The 3,536-nt window shown below is 55.7% G+C and overlaps 1 pseudogene; it reads right to left on the reverse strand.

Moving 5' to 3' along the window:
- Positions 1 to 1,115: 1,115 nt before the first annotated feature.
- Positions 1,116 to 3,187, reverse strand: LOC125517480 (annotated as a pseudogene).
- Between the last annotated feature and the right edge of the window lie 349 nt (positions 3,188 to 3,536).

The following is a 3,536-nucleotide window of genomic DNA, read 5'->3' on the forward strand; positions in this document are numbered from 1 at the left end:
AGGTAGGCTCTATAGAATTTGACATGCGATGTTGTACGGAGTTGAATGTTGGCCAACTAAAAGGCGACATGTCCAATCGTTAGGTGTAGTAAAGATGCGCATGTTGAGATGGATATGTAGCCACATAAGAAAGGATCGGTTCTGAAATGATGATATACGTAATAGAGTTGGGTGGCACCGATTGAAAAAAATAGTGTCCAACATTGTCTCGGATGGTTCGGGCATATATAGGCAGGCTTTCAGAAGCGTTAGTGTATAGCAAATGGTTAAGGCGTGCTGATAATGTCAAGAGAAGTTTGGGTAGATCAAACTTGACATGGGAGGAGTACGTAAAGAAAGATCTGAAAGTTAGATATCTATGTGCGAGAACCATGACTTGGTTTCGATATCTCATAGGTTTTGACTCTAGTCCACCCTAACTTGTTTGGGATCGAGAGGTTGTGTTGTTGTTATTGTTGTTGTTGTTGTTGTTGTTTCAGAATTTACTGTTTGCCACCAACGTGATATATGGCACCACCTTAAGAGCATATCCAGTTCTCTTTCCTCGGTAATTTTGTGGTCTCGGGGGAGTTGAGCAAAAAAATACCTCGTGTTTGCACAATATTTTTTAGTGATCAAGGAATAATAGTCCATCTCCCCTACATGAAGGGAGAGTTCGATCTCTCCTAAAACCTCAAAATTCACTCTCGCCACAATGCCTCTCCACCCGTCTCCGCCCCGGCTACTACGTGGCTATGCCGCTGCTTCCGTTTGCCAAGTACTGGTACCTTCACTAATGTAAGACATTTTTTTTTGCGGGATAATGTAAGACATTTTGACTCACTCGCAAAAAGAAAAGGTAAGAATTTTTGACTGATTAAATTAAAAAGGAAAAAATCTTACATTAATGGACATAGGCGTAGTATATCTGAATCTTTCTGGGAGGCAGCATTCAGAATTGTCAGCACGTGACATGTTGTCTTTGCTTAGGAGACGTGGAAGGGAAGAGTTTGCGCATTGCCTTTCAGCGGTGGAGCTCAGAGCGTGCCGTGCACACCATTTTTCTCAGTTTTTTTTTTACAGAAACCCTGCTGCTGCAGACACGCACAGACAGACAGGCCATGGTATGAATATGATTGGCAACCGTGAACTCACTTTGCTCTGAATTAATGCGGCAAAAAAGAAGATCAATTTACACAAGTCTGGCTTCGATGCATTAGCAGAAGAACTCACTCAATGTCAGTCAGCACGCTGTGGTGGATGAGCCGCCAGCATGTGGAACAGCAGCTCGCTCCACAGGTCGATCGGCCCGGGCATGCACCAGTGCAGGCAGTCCACCACGAAGCTCCCCTCCACGCTCCCGCCCGGCGGGTGCCCGTACCGGCTCGGGTGCCCGTCCGGCCGCAGCTCCATCGCCTCCGTGATGTCCAGCAACCGCAGCTCCGCTCCGCTCCGGTTCCGCCGCCGTGCCGCCTCCGTCTCCCTCAGCGCGTCAACCTGCGCACGCACAGCCCAAAGACAAACCATCAGAGATCAGACTGCGTCACCAGCCACTCGCGTCACGTCTCCGCGCGCGTTTGCAGCCAACTTTCTTGTTGCTGCGTCGAGAAAGAGAGAGGGGCATGCGTATGGGGCTGCATGCATTGCATGGTCTCCGTTTCCCACCTGCGCGGCGCGGAACTCGGCCACGACAGCGTCGCGGGCGCGCTCGCCGCGGCGGAGCGGCCGCGTGCGCACGCAGTCGCCGCCGGTGTTCCACTCCCCGTTCTCGAAGTGCGCGGGCGTGACCGTCCGGACCACGGCCTTGCCGCGGAACCCCTCTCGGGGCCGCGATGGCGCCGAGCGCCGTGCGGAACGCGGCGCGCACCGCGCCGGAGACGGGCGCCTCCGTCGCGTTGTGGGCGCCGCTGGCGCCGTCGTTGCGCCCGACGGCCCGGCCGCCCTCGTAGTACACCGAGGGGCGGAAGAACCAGTTGGTGCCGGACAGGACGATGTGGTCGAAGTCGGCGATGTGCGCCGCCCACCGGGCGTCCGCCGTGTCGAGGTGCACGTCCCACAGGCCCAGGCCGAGCGCCGCGCTGGAGAGGTTGGCTTTGACCAGGAATGGCGACCAGAAGAGCGAGACGTTGAAGCCGTGGCTGCCGTAGTGGAAGTCTCGGCGAACGGCCCTCCCCGTCACGTCCGTCTCCGTCGTGGTGACGAGCTCCACCGGCTCTGCCACCTGCAACATGTTCAAACGCCGGTTGCATCAGCAGCTAGCGGCTAGAAGTGGACGACCGGCGTGCCATGCATGAGTCGGGGACATGCTATTCCCGTGACCTCGACTCGAGTTGCCAAGAGCAATGGGTTGTTTGTCCAACTGAGCAGATCTGCCGTGTACGCACGCACCTGCGACAGGATGCAGAGCAGTGACTTGACGTGGTTCCTGGCGAGCGAGTCCCCGACGAAGGCCATGGACTTGCCCCTCATGGCCTCCAAGAACCGCCCGGCATCGAAGCGGGGGAGGTCGCAGTCGTCAGGCTTCCACCGCCAGCGCATGAGGTCGAGACCGCCCGGCTTGCCGAACTTCATGCAGTTCTGGAGGTCGTCGATGAACGGGCACGTCAGGTTGGTGTAGTACGGCGGCTCGTCGTCCGGCACCCACTGGCCCCGCGTCAGGTCGCAGGCCTCGACGGCGGTGGCTGGAGACGCCGCCGACGTAGACGATGACGACGAGGAGGAGTTGGCCGGCGAAGTTGACGATGATACGGTAGCCGGAGCCGTGGGCGACGAGGAGGTGGTGGCAGGGCCAGGAGATGCAGAGGATGAAGAGGAGGCGCGGCGTATGTTGTGGTAAGTTTCGGCCAAGTTGAAGTCGTAGAGCGAGACGACGGCGAGGGCCAGCAGGAGGAGGATCGGCGTGGCAACGGCGACGGAGACCTTCCGCGAGAAGGGGCTGCTCTTGTGGGGCTTCATCGTCGAGGGGCGTTGGCGTACGCGATCGAGATGAGGAGTTGAGGAAGGTGACGGGCAGAGTCGCATGTGGAAGAAGAAGAAGAAGAAGAAGAAGAAGAAGGCGTACGCAGCGCGTGTGGCGTAATTAGTCGTTCTCTTGGCGGCGGCCGGCGCGGGGGTCAAAGCCGTTTCTCCTTTGGCGACGGACCACGGTAGATTGCATGCATTTGCCTCGTTCCATAGTTTAAGACTCTCTCTGACGAAGCATTCTCCTGGGCACGTCACCCCGTGCCTTCTTTCTGAATTCTGGTGGTTGTGGCATTCTGACGATGCACGTCGCGAGCGAGTCAAATTCAGGCGGCCACACAAATCTGCAGGTTCTGAAACAGACTACTAGTAGGATCGCCGGATCCGGCTTGCTCCCACCTGTCTTTTTTCCTTTTTTCTTTATAATGTAATCATCTCTCCCGTTGATTTTAAACGGATGGGAACGGCCTTATTTTGTTTGTTACAATCAAATCAAGCCAAATATGTAGGAGCACGAATTTGAACATGCAAGTCTCGTCTAGGATCGCCGCGGAATCAAAGAGCCCAAACTTGGTATTGCTAGCATTTCAAAACAG

Source organism: Triticum urartu, chromosome 6 (genome assembly GCF_003073215.2).
Source record: "Triticum urartu cultivar G1812 chromosome 6, Tu2.1, whole genome shotgun sequence".
Lineage (NCBI taxonomy): Eukaryota > Viridiplantae > Streptophyta > Magnoliopsida > Poales > Poaceae > Triticum > Triticum urartu.